Source organism: Miniopterus natalensis, chromosome 10 (assembly GCF_054644295.1).
Source record: "Miniopterus natalensis isolate mMinNat1 chromosome 10, mMinNat1.hap1, whole genome shotgun sequence".
Lineage (NCBI taxonomy): Eukaryota > Metazoa > Chordata > Mammalia > Chiroptera > Miniopteridae > Miniopterus > Miniopterus natalensis.
Window position 1 is genome coordinate 41,377,368 of NC_142090.1, and position 17,640 is coordinate 41,395,007.

Sequence of the window (17,640 nt, forward strand, 5' to 3'; positions counted from 1 at the left end):
GAAGTCCAAATAATACAAAAGTCCTTTTGGAAAGTTTAAATATTACTTTGATCTGTGTTTTCTGCTTTGTAACACCCCCCCCCCCCCACACACACACCCCGTTTTCCACTCCCACTGCTCACCCCATTCCCATTTATTTATGTCATTTAGAATTATCAACTTTAGAATGGACTCTGCCAGGCCTATGATGCCTTCTGAAAGGCCATTATTATAGTATTGAACTTCATGAAAAATATCTTACTTGGAGATCTGGAACATAGTCTAGAGAATCATATCTCAACCAATAATGGCTTTCTTAAAAAAATTCTGAGAGCATGATTGTTCAGACATTTAATCCTTACTTCATAGGTTTCATTTGAGAAATACACTCTCATGGACTTTAATTAAGAAAAGAAGGTTGTATGCAAGATTTTGAGGTAGTAAAATATTCTAAGCATGTTGTCCCTTGTCCTTGAGGATTCTTTGATTCATTCAGATGTTGTTTTGTATTTAAGAGGAAATGATTCATGCCTTAGTTCCATTTGCTTTCATTGTGTTGTATTGAAACTGGTATTATATGACTAACTAGTTCTTATAGTGTTTCAAAATACTACCAGAAATCCCCAAATTAGTAGCCTGGAAACTAAGAACACTGCTTTGTAAATCAAATAACACACATTTTGTTTTGCTTGAAGAGTTCTTGAGAAGTGAAAATTAGTGAAGACTAACAAAATTGCTGAATTGAGTATGACAAATATCAAAAGAGCCTTAATTTGTATAAATGACTCTTTTAATAGAAAGCCTTTGTAGTTAATATAAAATGACACATTTTGTAATGTTTTGATATACCTATACATACCCCTCCAACAAGTCCATATTTCATGACATAAAGAACATCTGCAAGGTAAGCAATGTAATATAAAAGTAAGATCCATCAGTTCTGACAGGGACATGAAAATGTGTACATACCAAATCACAGTTGTTAGAAACTAGGAATTAGTAGTAATGGAGTTAAAGTGGCCTATCAATAAAATACTACTATCAGCAGTAAGTTCTTCTGTAGGTAATACATTGTGTGATACCTACGAGAGGTAAAAAACCAGCAAGACCAGGAACTTATCTATAAATGGTTGTCTAGTAAAAGGAGAAAACGCATGAAGACAAAGCCAGAGAAGGGACCACCAGAAAGGAGTACATGGGGGCCCTTTAAGGGGGCAGCGATGGGGCTCAATAAAGGGTGCTGTCCCACTTTTGAAGGTGCTGTCAGCTGGTTTCTAAGGGAGTTTATCTGAATGTTTCCATTATTTTCTCTCTTATTCATTGTGTGAGAGTTATTTGACTTAAAATCTCTATCTTCTAGAATAATAGTAAAAAGGTTCAATTCTACCTTTCTCAGCACATTCTTCTCATTGATCTTTTTGGCTAGTCTTTTGTTAAATGACTAAAGTGAATTTTTAGTTGTCACTATTGAACCCACTAAAATACCTCATTTTATCTTTGTGAATGATTTAATCTGGTTGAAACTAGATACTGAGTGTCTTCCCCATTTCTTTCTCTAGTGTCACAAAGACTCCCTAAAATTTCCCAAAATTCTGAGGCACACTTGTATTCAGAATGTCCCCAGGCTATTCAAGAATTCAGCCTCTGACATTAGAATCAGAAAGTTTTTTGTAGCTCATGTTTTCAGTAGTCTTTCCCATATTCTCTGGTGTGCTTGCTATGTTCTCTGAAAGATGGGAGCAGCCAGAACTGTGGTTTGTGAACGCCCACTCTTACACTGACTTCCTTCTCTGGAAAGTGCTATCTTTACCGATTTTCAGTAGCATTTAAAAACTGTGTTCACATTCATCATTCATGCTAATGTGTAAATTCTCTCTAAAGAAAATCTGCCTTCTGCCTGGCTTGCAAACCTTGAGCTAAAATGCAGGTGAAACTTTCAAATACTATGCAGCTGTAAAAAAGAAGGATCTCTTATCCTTTGAGACAGCATGGTGAGACCTGAAGAGCATTATAAGCCAGTCAGAGAAAGACAAGTATCACATGATCTTACTCATATGTGGAATTTAATGAACAAAATAAACCAATGAACAAAATAAATCCAGAGATATAGAAGCATGGAAATGACCAAAATTCTCAGAGGGAAGGCAGAGGTGGGTGGGTAAGTGGGGAGAGATTAATCTATGAACTTATATGCATATATGCATAATCCTTGGACACAAACAATAGTATGGTGAAGGCCTGGAGGGGCTGGGTACAGAGTGGAGGGGAACAACGGGGGGGGGGGAGGGGGAATGGGGACATAAAGATAAGTTAAAATAAAGGTAAGTTAAAATAAAGATAAGTTAAAATAAAGATAAGTTAAAACATAAAATAAAGATAAGTTAAAACATTAAGAAATTTAAAAAATTTAAAAATAAAATGCAGGTAAGCAATGGTGAAATTTCAGTGGCAACCAGAGTGAAGAGAAAGAACACCCCCAAAATCACTCCATATAACAACTGGTTTTCCGCTCTAGCTGCATTTACATAGGTTTGGTTCTGGTTGTAACCATAATGAATCTGAAGAAGAATCATGGCTATTACTGCACCTTAAAGTATGCCCCCTTTTGAAAAGTTATATAAAAAGAGAACTCTGAGGAAACTCCATACTGTTTTCCATAGTGGCTGCACCAGTCTGCATTCCTACCAGCAGTGTACTAGGGTGCCCCTTTTCTCCATACCCTCTCTAGCACTTGTGGTTTGTTGATTTGTTGATGGTAGTCATTCTGGCATATGTGAAATGATAGACCCAGAGATCCACTTCTAGGAATATATCCTGAGAATCCCAAAACACCACTCAGAAAGAATATATGGATCCCTATGTTCATAGCAGCGCTATTTACAATAGCTAAGATTGGAAAGAGCCCAAGTGCCCATCAGTAGATGAGTGGATTAAAAAGCTGTGGTACAGTTGCACAATGGAATACTATGCAGCTATGAAAAAGAAGGATATCTTACCCTTTGAGACAGCATGGAGGAACCTGGAGAGTATTATGCTTAGTGAAATAAGCCAGTCAGAGAAAGACAAGTATCACATGATCTCACTTATACATGGAATCTAAAGAACAAAATAAACTGATGAACAAAATAGATCCAGAGACATCGAAGCATGCAACAGACTGACGAATCTTAAGGGAATGGGGAGAAGGGGTGGGAAGAGATTAATCAAAGAACTTATATGCATTTTTGCATAATCCATGTACACCAACAATAGTGCAGTGAAGGCCTGGGGAGGAAGTAGGAAGGAGGTAGAGGGAATCAATAGAGGAAAAAAGGGGACATCTGTAATAATTTCAACAGTAAAGATAAATGGGGGAAAAAGAAGTAGTTGAAGTGGTGACAACTCTGTCATTTTGAGAGAGAATATTAGAAAAGTTGAGCATCAGCCAACCCATGATGAATATAGAGCATAAGAGACATAAACCTTATCATTTTCACCACCCCCCCCCCAAAAAAAAAGAGGGAAGAAGGAAGGGAAGGGAAGGGAAGGGAAGGGAAGGGAAGGGAAGGGAAGGGAAGGGAGGAGGAAAGAAAGAAGAAAGAGAGAGAGAGAGAGAGAGAGAGAGAGAGAGAGAGAGAGAGATAGAGAAAGAAAGAAAGAAAGAAAGAAAGAAAGAAAGAAAGAAAGAAAGAAAGAAAGAAAGAAAGAAAGAAAGAAAGAAAGAAAGAAAGAAAGAAAGAAAGAAAGAAAGAAAGAAAGAAAGAAGAAAGAAAGAAAGAAACTCTGACAAGATATTGGAGTTGTTTAATGGTTGTTTTTGGTTAGTGACTTGAAAGTTGTTCTTTCCCTGGACTCATAGTACTAACTTTTTAAAATTATGCATACATTTCAGGAGAATGGTACTTATACTTGACTCTGGAATAATGCAGGGACTAGAAGCCCTGAGCCCTCATACAGTAGAAAATTTGTATATAACTTTTGACTCCTCTAAAACTTGAGCTGTCCCTTGGTATCTACGTGGGATTGGTTCTAGGACACCCCCTATAGATACGAAAATCAGAGGGAGGATGCTCAAATTCCTTATATAAAATGGCACAAATCAATATATACAGTTGGCTCTCCACATCTACAGATTCCCAACCACTGTTCAAAAACAGTACAGGTATTTATGGGGAAAAAAATTCACGTATAAGTGGACTCACACAGTTCAAACCTGTGTTGCTCAAGGATCAACTGCACATATTGAACAGGAAATAGTAAAACTGACAACAGTAAAAAACTATTGTATAATTAAGTTGATTTGTAAATGTGATCAATATTTTATTACAAAGCCTACTGTTTTTAATACTATTTGACAGTAAAGAGATCTATCAAAATTTCATTCTACAGCGTCATTTTAAAGCTGAGAAGTTTTTATCCATGCTATGTGGCACTGGACAAATCCTGGAAACACATATCATCCACAAAAGGAATACTTACCTAACAAAACTAGAGATGGAAAGCTCATGAATAAAGCAGTTACCCCAGGAAGCCTAGAACTTACAAAAACCAAGATAGATCTAAATCTAAGCAAAGTTTATTCACCTCTTTATTGTTTTGTTTTATTTATTTATTTATTGGGGTAACATTGGTTAATAAAATTATATAGATTTCAGGTGTACAATTCTATATCATCTGTATATTGTATTGTGTGTTCACCACCCCAAGTCAAGTGTCCTTCCATCACCACTTATCCCTCCCATCCCCTCTTTACCTCCCCCCTGCGGGGATGGGTAAAAAAGATGAAGGGACTAAGCAAAAAACAAAACAAATACATACAAAACAAACACAAACAACAGTATGGTGGTTATCTTTATTGTTTTAAATTTGATGAGGTATTTAGTCAGCTAGCAAAACAGAATGATCTTTTTTATACTTACTTACTCCCTCTTTGCCCGGACCTATGATGAGTGACACATCTCTTGAACATTAGCAGCCTTGGACAGTCCCTCCACTGTGATTGTGGCAAACTTCCTCATGGAATGACTGCTGCTCACCAGAGTTCAGCATTCCTGGAAAGTGAATGAGAGAGAGAACGTCTTCTTCTTCCACCCTCATGTACTGTCCAGCTTTCCACTTCTACGTGGAGTCTGAGTAATGTCTGTGACCCGAGGTCAGATGGAAGAACATTAAACCTCATGTACAGTTATTCTGTAGGGAAGTTGAATTACAATACACTTCCTGATATTTAACTCTGAGTTATGGCATCCATGATTGGGATGCTTTTATTGATTAAGTCTTTTCTGCCCCTTGCATCCTATCCTCGTAATTCTTTTTTTCTCTGGAAACTCACCCTATCCCCCTCCTATTACTCCGGACTGTTCAGTTTGTTAACTGTCACTGAAGGCTCAGAAAGAGCCATTGAAAGGTATCTGAAGAGAGACATCAGCATGCTCGAGTAAGGGATAGTGGGAGTTGGGTGATCGTGCAAGGGTGAGAGAATAAGAACGGTGGCATTATGTTTTTGTGGCAGCAACAATTAGTGCTGGTAGTCATTAGAAGAATCCCGCAACTTTCAAGCATTCTTCCCCTCTCCTCCCTCTGTGGTCTAGTGGGGAGAAATATCTGCTTTGAAATTGGAAGGAGAAAATTGTCTGAGTCACTCCAGTAGAGGAAATTCATAGCAACTTAGCATTTATACACCAAAGGGCTGATGCAATGACATTTGCAAATAGCTCTGTCCAGATACTCACTGGATGAGATTTTTTTTCCCTGCTGCACTTTTGGCTTGTATTTTTTAAATGTTTTCTAGTATCAGTAGAATTAGATCTGGTGATGAGATAAGGCTAGATCAGTTGGCCGTGGACTTTCATTTGGGGGCTCACTGAAATGACTAGAACTCTGCCCCCCAGAGAAGGGAGCAACTGCCCGGTGGCCCGTGTTCCCAACAAGTACAACCTCTAATGAAACAACTCTGCTTCTCAGAGGAAGCTTATTCAAAATGATACTTATAAATGGTATTCCTTATTCATTCAGAATTATGATCTTTATGTTCAGCCTTCTCATGACCAAAATCAATAGTTATTGAATTTTGTGCACTGTAACCTACGGAGTGAGATACTCAGTGTTGGTAACACTAGAAAGCCTTAAATGTTCAGGTCCAAGTAACTTTGTATACTTAGAGGTAGAAATGTTTGCTGAAGTCCTGTGGGGACTTTATCAGAGCCCTTTCTTCCAGCATCTGGACATTTCATCCCTGGCTGCCTTTGGAGGGAGTCAAACCCTGACAGGAGGGTTATCTAGAGAACTACTCAGGAGGAAAATGAAGCCCAGGGTGGAGCAGGAGGCCAGACCAGGCCCCTGCTGGTAATGCAGCATGTCGCTGTCACATCTGACTGCATACACAAGTAGATGCTTGGGCTTTTTTTTTTTTGCTTTGCTTTGCTTTGTTTTGTTTTATTTTGCCTTTCACAACAGCATTCGTTTTGTAAGGCAAAGAAAAAAACCTCTTGGAAGATTCAAGTTTTCATATCTGCAGAAAGCATTTCTATAGCTTTTGTCAAATTTAGCTGGTCTATAAAGGGTCTTTGTTTCTGGTTGACTGCTGTAGAAAGCAAGCCCATAAACTAGTGCGAATATAGGAGAGAATGATTTCTATTGAAAGTGTCGTTGAGTAGGATGTGGTGCATGGGGCCAGTCCTGAGGGCTTTGTTTCTTGCAGCATGGTGGAAATCCACATATTGCTGCCTCGTGTTCGTTAGCATGCATGGTTAAACAATGGGGCATGCCAGCTGACGGGGCAGCCCTGATTAATGCATTCCCCGAATGTGTTGATTAATGTGCTCCTGTGATGCCTCCTTAAGCCTCCACTGCACCTGAGGTGTGTGGGATGTGCCTCCTCGCCCTGCTGCGTCGCTCACAGGAGCCCATTTGTACATGGTCTCTGGGTGTATATTTCACACCAGTGCCTTTATAAATAAAGCAACAGATCTAGGAGGTTTTTTACAGAAACAGTCTTGTCTCACAAAAGTGTTCTACACTATAAAGTAGCAGTGACTCTATACGCTATGAAGTTCATAGAAGGAATTATCTTGTAGCTAAAGGTATATGCACTTATGCCACCTGTCTGTCCTGTGTGTGATGCTGCCCTGATTTTCATTTTTGTTGTTCTCAACGTTTTTGTAAACATAAAAAGCTGAAAATACTTCTTGAGGGAATACTTCACTGGAATGAAACAGGAAAAGATATGCAAATAGACTGGCCATTAGATACTTGGTGAACTTGGCATCTTTGGGAAGTCCAGTCTTCCCAGAGGCAGACATTCCCATCTCTGGCCCAGCCAGAGTGATTCTGTCTCCAGTCAGCTTCATTCAGGGTGATAACTTTTCTTGCTGTATTACAAATTCCCATTAAACCACATATGTTTTTATATCTTATTTCCAAAAAGTCTCATATAGGCGGGGTTCTGCCTGGCCAATGTTTTGAAAAAAATGAGTGGAAGTTTTTATTTGTTTAGTATCATTTACTTGTTATTTACATAAGAATTCTACTGCTACTTTTTAAACTCTCTGACCTAGAATGGTGTTGCCCTCCCTGTCTTTGGCTCCAACTGTAACATTTTAACAAGAAATCATCAGTTCTCTTCAGAAAAACTTCTTTTGCACTGGGGAAAGCAGAGCAAACAAGTTCGTCCTGAACAAGAGGGGAACTTTTATATATTAGAGAATTATGAAACTATTATATAAAGTAGTAAAGTCACCAATATTTATACCATTTAATTATTGGATGAAGTTAATGGCAAAGAATGGCATTCTGATATTTTCAAGAATAAGACTTGCATAAAGATTCTTTATTCTATTTATATTTAGTAGTAATAAGGCCATTAAAAGATATTCTTTGGAGACTCATAGACTACATGACTTCTGTTATTTGATTAATGACATCTAATCCCATTGCATTACTTTAAAATGCTTATTTATGTCTGTCTCACAGGGGATATTTATGGAAAATAAAAAAGTAACATATTTAATTACTTCCTTGGCATTTGAATACATAAGCTTTTCTTTTGGAACTTGAGGTACACAAAATACATGTTTGAATCATTATAAATATATTTGATGTGGAAGACATATTTAGGAAAATTAATTTTACTTGATTTTCAGAGACTCTTTCATTATATGATACATTTGAAAAAGAAATGCACCAAAATAACTGTCTAAGAAGGAATTTGCAATTAGACATGCATTTTCTTGGTTTGCTTGAATTCTACAAGAACCGAAGGGGTAAACAAAGAGCAGCAGAGAACGTGATTAATCCATTTTCCTGCAAAGCTTTTCATACTGTACTGAATAAAAGCCTTGCTGACAGAAGCTGTTAGCCTAGTGAACCAAAGGCCATAGGAACAGGTTATGAAAGGAGAGAATGGAAGGCAGAGAACAATCCACGTGGAGAAGTAGCTCAGGGGAAGTGGTTTCTCCAAGTTTCTATTTTTTTGTCAGTAAGCACAGAGAGCATGTATTTAATTCAATTTCCTAAGTGGCTTTGTTCCCTGGGGCAACAAAACAAAGCTAAGAAAGAATCTGACAAATATAACTGGACAAAACTACCATATTAAAGTTATTCAAATGACCTAGAAAATATATCTATCAAGTTCCAAGTGTCCTATAAAATATTTCTTCATTATGTAACATTTCCCTCTTACAGAGAATCTAACTGAAGATATGTTTTTCTTTTGGAACTTGATGTACACAAAAAAAGAAATACCAAAAAAAAAAAAAAAAAAAAAAGGTTTTTGAATTGATATGTTATACAAAATAAATTATTTGACTAATATAGATTTTTAAAGGCCCTTAAAAAGCTTTCTTGACATAGAGAAGTGGAAAAAAATAAAATATGTCTTAGGCAGCCTCTTACACCATCCTGAGTACTTTGTTCATTCTCAGTAAATATTTGTTAAATTGAAATGAATGCTTGTTATATACCAAAACCAGAAGTCATCCCTTGAGAAAAATTTCCCACTAATTTTCTCTGGGTCTTTCCATGTGTTGCTGATGGTTGTTGGTTACTCTGAGCAGCTTTATGGTAAATTGATAGACATTTTCATTTTCCTCAAAACAAAATTTTGAACACTAGGGTGAGCATTCCCCAAGTTCAGTGAGGAAATAAGTTTGAAATATCTACATTATAATGGATTTGCTGAATTTTTCCAAATTATTTTTATTACTGAAATGTAGCTGCCTTGATCCAGTAAGTGATTCAAGAGACACAGAGAAAGCATGGAAAGATATTTGTTGTAAAGAGTAAACAATTAAAAGACTTTCTTTTATAAAACATTTTCCTCAGCTGAAAGTCAAACCCAATTCTTCACAACTAGAGTGTTCAATAACCACTGAATGACTTGTGGGACCATTGCCCACACTGGAACCTAGACTCTCACCACTTTACTGACAATAAATCAGAGTTTATTCTGGAGTTATTTGGGTTTTATTAATACAAATAAAATACTAACGTATGGGACCTACATGTACTTCCTATGTGGTGGCCATCTTCATTAATAAACATTGTTGATTGCTTCTTTATTTCCAAGGAACTGTGAATAATGCAGTCTGAATTAAAAGACATGGTTCTTGTCCTTGTACTCTTTAGTTATATACATATGGCTTGACCGTTCACATTCTATTGAAGCCTTGCAGTCGATATACTTTGAGTATTACTGTGACTGAAGGTGGAGAAATTGGAGGTGCTGTGAAGGCAGGTTGGAGAGTGTTGTCTGGACCAGGAATTTGGGGTAGGTGTATGGGATTCTACTTAAGGACTTCAGTAGAGGAGTCACATAATTAGATCTAAGTTGAGAACAAATACCCTGGCAACTGTATGCAGAATAGACGGATGAAATTGGGAGCCCGAATCCAGCAGTAGGCGAGAGATAAGAAGCAAGAAGGCCTGACCCAGGATCCTAGCAGAGGGGCTGCAGAGAAAGAGACAGTTTAAATTACATTTCAGCGGACCTGTCTGCCAATTGGGAATGAAGAATGGGGAAAAGCAGGGCTTGATCTCTGACTTTAGAGGCTGGATGAATGGGTGATGGTGTTACTGACCAGAATACAAAGTGCAGAAGGGCTGCTTTTGCGAGGAAGATAAAAAATCTGTCATAAATATGTTGAGTATGAAATATGTTTGATTGTAAATCTACTGTACTGAGTTTGAATTATGTTCAGTCATGAACCCATTTAGTTCTTGAGTGAGAAGTGATGTGTGCCCACCATTGTTTTAAAAAGGTTAACTTGGCATCAGTATTTTAGGAAAATTTAATGAAAGCACATTGAAGATGAGGAAAGTAGTTACTATAAGGACAGCAGAAACTATCCCTGTGGTAGATACGTGAGTGCTGACATCCCAAAACTAAGAGAGAGGCTGTGGGGACAGTAAATGGAGATGCCAGGAATCAAACAAGCTGCAGCTGGAGAACAGAAACCCCTTGCCTCTCCTCATTTTATTTAAATCTAGCTGGAGTTTTGTTACATTATTTCACGAATACAGTCTTAGTTGAGTTCCACCTCTGGAACTCAGAGAACTGAGTTGGCAGCATGATAACTGGTCATTCCAAGTTATCCTTAAAATTAGTACAGTTTTTTTGAAGTGGGGTGGTTTCCCATGGACCACATGTGAGGAGAATTAATGCCATCAATCATCCAAGAAAAGAACTGGCTGTAGAAACCAAAAGGTCAAAAACTCTTATTAACCTAAGGACCTAGAATGTATACAATTTAGGCTGAAATGAGTTTCTCAAATTGTGATCTAAACAAAGAAATTTTGCCAAGGGCATAGCATTCCCAAGAGTCACTGGAAACATTTTTTGAAGCAATAACGTGGGATAATATGTCACCATTACTAAGCAGACAAACGAGTTCAATGTAAGGGGAAACAGCTGCATTGTTTGTTTCCGTTGCTATGTTCGTGGTTATTGTTTTTTGTCCTGTGGTCACTATATGGAAAGGATGATCAGTTAGGCACATGCCAAATGCCCATTAAACATTAAACATTTTCATTTCAATAATTCTTTTAGATTTCTAGATGAAAGACAGCTTAACCCTGGGGTGTGTGCTAAGATGAATCACAAGTCTCAAAAATGGTGTCCTAGTGTTATGTGTTGGCTTCAGGGGAAATTTATGTGTACTTATGGACAAATTATGGCATAATTAATGCCCCAAATCATAATTTTAAATGCCCAAGTCATAATTTATATATAGAAATTTTTCATTTTGAACACCTAGGTATTTTATAATCAAAACTCATATCACTGTCCATTCATCTTCTATTTAATCAATCAAAAGGAAAAGAACTGTAGTTTAAGAATAAAAAAATTATCTAATTTCTCTTCTTCTTCTCATGCACATAAGATAAGCAGAAAAAAAAATTCCAAATTTGACTTGGCAGTTCTTTCATTTATCCCAGAAACATGGGATGGATTAGGAATCAGTCACTTGGTTCATGCCATGGGGACACCCTGTTTGCTTCCTTCTACAGCTCTACCAGTTAAGTCTTATTGTTACTAACGATTTACCAGGTGCCTGGTACTAATTCTCCATTGGTTCCTGTTGTCTTAGAAATTATATTGGCACCCTGCCGGGCGTGGCTCAGTGGTTGAGTATCGACCTAGGAGCCAAGCGATTGGGGTTCGATTCCTAGTCAGGGCACATGCCTAGGTCGCAGGCTTGATCCCCAGTCGGGGGCGTGCAGGAGGCGGCTGATCAGTGACTCTCTCATCATTGATGTTTCTATCTCTCTCTCTCTCTCTCTGCCTCTACTTTCCTCTCTCTGTAATCAATAAAGATATATTTTAAAAAAAAGAAAAATAAAAAAAGAAATTATATTGGTAATCCATGTAGACCATAGAACCTATTTTCTGGAGAACTATCTAATACTTATTTTAATTTCTATAAATTTTTTCTATGGAAAAATGCTTTTGGTTTGTTTTCCATAGTTTACTTGCATTGTTTTGAATCTGGCTGACATATAATATACTTTGGCATCTATATGTAATTTCATTTATCATCTGTCAGTAATTTGCTTCCTGATAAAAGGAATGAGGCATATTTATTAGAATATGCAATAGCACTATTTTAAAATTGTTCAATTTATGTAGAATTCATTGCAAATAATGTTTAAGAGTTCATTATAATTTAAATTCATTTTCTTATCAGAATTATCCTTTCTCTTCTTGACATTCTTCACTGTAATGAAATGTTTTACCTCTATTCAGAGATTATAAAGAATCTTGTGCATTTTCCTCTTTTAGCTTTATAAAGAATTATTTATAATGAGAATTTATGAGTCGCTGAAATCTAGTTCTATTGAAATATACATTCAGTGTAAGTAAAATTTGTTTCCTGATTAAATGTAAAGTAAAACAAAGTTTATTTTTTACAAAGGTTTTTTTGTTACTGAGTTGATAGTATTATATTTTGATCAAAAGTATTTGAATTTAAAAACATTCTTTTTCATGATTGAGCTTTTGTTGATTCATAAAACATTTTAGTGTCACAAAATTAGCACCATAATTTTAATTTTATAATAAATTAGAGAAGAAAATGAAGAAAATCTAGATTGTAAAAAGCCAGGTGTGATACAAATGTTGCCTAGTCCCTTTATTATTAACTTAAATTTCCTCCTGGGCTATGTGCCTCCACCAGGGTAGACAACTGCCACCCTTCTTTGGAACTGCTTACTTGACCTGCTCTTGTTACATTGTTGCCCCTAGTTTGGCACAACATAGAGGCAAGTTATTTTCTCAAAGCATCTCAACTTACCCAAGGATGCATTTGTCTTACGATTCTCTGTTTTGTTGAGATATATGTATGACATGATGACTTTTTAGAAAACAGATGTTTGTTGTAAAAATAGCATCTGGGATCGATCCTCTAAGGCTGTATTCCATAAAGAAAAATTAGTTTAACTTCATATAATATGTTTTAATGTCTTACCAGTGGTGATGGCCTTGTTCAATATTTAATAAGGTAAAATTATCACAGTGTTACAGTAAAAATTGAGAATAATCAAAATATTCCCTAAGCACTATTTTATTTATAATATCAAGGTTTTCCTTCTTTTTTTTCTTTTGTTTTAGTCCATACCTATCAAAAATGTCAACAGAAGTTGTGGAAAGGATTAAATGTTTATGTAGACAGTAATACCATAACACTGGAATTGAATATTCCCAGTGGTACCTGCTCTGAAAACCATTGTGTTCTACTGTAATAACAGTCACTGTTTATGAGGCTTACTATGTACTAGACATGTTCTAAGCATGTTTTTATGTCATATTATCCTCAGAGTAACCTGTGACCATCCTCATTTTATAGATGAAGAAACTGAGGTTCAGCATTAAATACATTGCCCATAGACACAGAGCTAGTAAACTGTAGAGCAGGGATTCAGACCAAGTTAGTCTAATTCCAGGACACATATGCTTCACCACCACACCTCTGCCTGGGCAAGAGATGTGCCCATCAGGTGCTTAAGTCTTTAATAAGGGAAGATCTTATTATATGGGAATTCTTGTCAATGTGCTATGTGTACATAACAAATAAGGTCTCATATTGTTACCGTAGGCAATCATCAGCCAGAGTGCAGGCCTGACTGGCTACTTCAGAGGAGCAGGCTGTTGGTGGCTATAAAATGACAAGGGTGCAAAGGGATCCAGGGGGTGCCCCAGGACTTCAACTGGCTCTTACAAATGTGTGGGCACCATGTCCACCCTTGGCTGGGACATCTCCAGTCTTCCTAGTGGCAGGTCCTGAAGCCCCCCTCCCCACTACCATGGACAGGGAGCACCCAGAGTCTCCTCCATTGCCCAAGATGGTGCAGGGGGTGCTTCTTATACCCAGTGTGCCAAAAGCTAGAAAGATGAATGGACTTGGTCAAGGGTGCAGAAAGCTAGAAAGATAATTGGATAGAAAAAATACTCCTCCCCTTCTTATCTCTATAAGAGCCTTGGACTTGAGCAGGAAGTGGGAAATGGTCTTTAAGAGGAGTCCCAAGTCCCACAGCACCTGAATAAACCTCTTTCCTTTTGCACCAGCACCTGTCTCAGGAGTTTGGCTTTCATTGGGCAGGCAGCCGTAGCTGCATTTTTGGTTACAATATGGAAGTCAAAGCTATTACACTGCTATCCATTCACATCAAATAATAAATCTAAAAGCTGTCAAGATTGTTACACTGCACCTGTGATTCTAAATATCCATTACAGGTCCGTGCATATTGTGTGGAATAAATGGCTACAGAATGAAGAAAAATTCTAGGACAAACAATTTAATATGGTTAGGAATGCTTGCCTGCTACAAGATGGTGTGACATCAGTGTTGGCCATTTTTCTTATCTCTTATGTGGCTGATTATATCTAAAAAAATGTTCTTGGAATTTTAGTATCAGTGTGGTTTGCTCACAGGCATGACATCTGTCCACATTAATAGAAATAGTCATAATTAAAGCTTGCTTTTTGTACCTTGTCACCACCTTCCCACCTCACCTCTTTCCCCTAGAGCTCTTCCACAGGAACCCAGGCCATGTTTTATTCATACAGGATTATCAAAGGCAACTAGCTGCCTACTGCTTCTCAGAAATCATCTGATAAGTGATTTTTTACTCTTTTCCCTGCCCCCTTTCCAGTCCTATCCCAGTGTTTGTGTTCTAATAGAAGAATCTGGAAAAGAAATGGCCTTGAAGATCTAAAGGAAGGAAAACTTAAATCCTATCATTAAAGTAGTAGAATTCTAGAATTTTGTGCACAGGATTTATCTTTTTGGACAGGGGAGCCCTGTCCCACAACTCCCTTAAACCACCACACAGTAAAATTATCTATACATGAGTCCCTCACCTAATTAGATGATAATAATTTCAGTGATGTCTTTTAGACAATGATCATTATTGATATGTACTTTTTTCTTTAAATATGATCATTAGTAATAAAATATGGTTTTACAACATGCATTTTATTTAAACTTGTATATTTACTATCTTCTTATTATCAAGTGTTTTATTGTGGATATTACTTTTTCTTTATCCTAATTAAGCATGTACAAAGCCAAATCCCATATCCTGTCCTCCCTCTTGTTCCTCTCCCCAACTCTGCTGTTGGTACATTGGCCCCCTTAATGTCCCTTGAACAAGTCAGGTACAATCTCATCCGCGGCCTTCATGCTATGGTCCCCTGTTCATGCAGGAACACTCTTCCTGCATATGTTCTAATTGCTTGCTTCCTCTTCTTTGGGTCTTTGCTCAAATATCACTTTTTGGTGAGCTATTTCCTGATCCTGTGGTGAGCAAGTGTGCCTATGTATGTATACACACACGCACATGCACACACACACACACACCCTTGGAACCCCTACCTCCTTCTCTAGTTCTGTTTTTTTTCTTCATAGCACTTACCACCTAAAAAACTATATAATTACCTGTTATTTTGTTGTTATCTGTCTCCCTTCACTGGAGTATAAGGTCCATGAGGGCAGGAACATTTGTCTATTGTGTTCATTAATGTATCCCAGCACCAGAAATACTGCCTGGCATACAGTGGGCTTAATTTGCTTGATGAAGGAGCTAATGAATGAATCAATGCAGACTTATGAAAAAGTTTCAGCCCTTTGTCAGCTAATGTCATTAGCTAAATAAATTCTTCCTCACTTTTGTGTAACATTCTGACTTCCTAATGTTCAGAAATGTCAGCTTACTCACAAATTCCACTAGCAGTAGGAAAGGGTATTGTGGTTTCCCATTGTTAAATGCGGAGGTAGAGCTGGAAAACAATCAAAAGAAATGTTCCTTATTTTTTGGAACAAATGAACAAATCTAGTATTTGTTTTTGAGAGAACAAATGCCCTTCAAAAAGAACTGAAACTGTTCCTGAAATCTTTGAAGTGTGTCATTGATCCTTTAACCAGTAGCTGGAAAAGTGAGTATCCCAGTGACAAACATGGCCTTTGTTGGGATGAAAGCTAATCATAAGTTTACAAAGACTGATTGGGCATTTGGTTTGTGACTAATTCCTGGCAGTGACACAGAGGAGGCTCTTAACTGCCCCAGCCACATGTACTTTAAGTAAAGACCCTTTTCTTCAGAGAAATTTGATTTTTTGCCTAGTACTCTCATTTAGATTAAAATACTGCATTGCTCAAGATATAAATAACATTAAGAATTCTGCCAAAGTCACCCAGCAGTTTCTATAATGGTAGAGGAAAACAGATTACTTAGGGACAGGGATTATCATAATTTGTTTCCTAGAGGGTTTCCCCCAATAATTCATTTAATTTGCTAGTTGCAAAACCACAATGAATTAGAAAAATGTTTCTAATGATCTTCCAATTTCTGGGTCTGTTTTCCAGCACAAATACTGAAGCCAGCCTGTTTCCTATCAACAATAAAAATTTTTATCAATCCCCAAGGATTGCCCTTGATGCTGAATTCATGTAGTGATTTCAGGATGCTCGAAGTCCCCCTGGCCTGCTGGCTGGAACATAAACTTCTGCTAGAACTTGGTTTCCTTAATTCAGTTCTATATTTATTGAGCTGCTACTGCTTCAATCACATAGCAGACATGAGATTAGCACTGAGTTACCTATATACTCTCCCATCTGCCAGGGACTTTAAGTTTTTAATCCTTGCCGAAATGAATGAAACCTCCCAGATCCCATTCACATGTAATGCTTTGATGGCTCTATATTTCAGCTCTTTCCAGGGAAAGATATCAGGATACTGGTACAGAACTGGAAAAAGTACAATAGAGAAACTTTCCCAGCTTTAAAATTGTGTAGAGGCTCAGCCTTGTCCACATGTTATAAGGATAAAATGCCAATTGCTTAAAAACCTTTGGTTCTCTGAATAGTTGCCCTGTTTCTTCCATCTTTCTTAAGACCTTGAGGTGTGTGAAAGTGCCGCAGGCAGAAGTGCAGATTTCCATCTCCAACTATGTGAAACAAAGAAGTAGCCTTTGCTTCTTGCACACAACCTTTGGGAACTCTGTACTAGCCCAGATGCACTCCTTCAGTAGGTTCAGTGGTGCCTTTTTCAGATAAAGTCATGTGTAGAATCCCAGTATGTAGCACAGAGAAGAGCTGAGCTGTTCTGGAGCCCCTTTTGTTAAGCCTTTCCTCAGTGCCCTGAGGAGGCTCTGCCCCGTGATGCCATCCTCTGGCACAGGACACTGACCACAGAGATAATTTGGTGGTTGTCACAATGCTGTTCTCCATCCACGGAAACAGGGCCAGTTCAGTGTTGTTTTCAAGTGTACAGACTCAGGTGTCAGACAGCCTAATTGGACAACACAAGTCCTGGCTTTGCCAATAATAAGTAAGGAACATGGAGAAGTAACTTAACCACTGTGGGCTTCACTTTCTTAATCTGTAAATGGGAAAAAATTCTGTTTTGAAGAAGTGTAAAAGAGTTAACATATGCAAAGGACCTGGTAAAAAGTAAGCCCTTAGTAAAAAGTAGTAGTTGTTGTAAAAATAAATAAAATTCAATCCCAAATGACATAGAATACTTCAATTTTAGGGGAGAAAAAAAATCAGAGCTTTAATAAGGGCTGAAAAAAGTTTGACAGTATAGCAATCATTTAATCACTTTTCCCCCCACTCTTAACCCCTATTGTACTAATAGTTCTGTCCCAAATTGTGTATGTGTTGTAACTGTGCTCCTTTTTGCTATAAA

General features: G+C 37.5%; 1 protein-coding gene across 1 annotated transcript in view; it reads left to right on the plus strand.

The window, feature by feature from the left end:
- The window catches only part of NRCAM (neuronal cell adhesion molecule), a 320,485-nt gene that overhangs the window by 165,367 nt on the left and 137,478 nt on the right, over positions 1-17,640 (plus strand). The gene's annotated exons all lie outside the window — the stretch shown is intronic.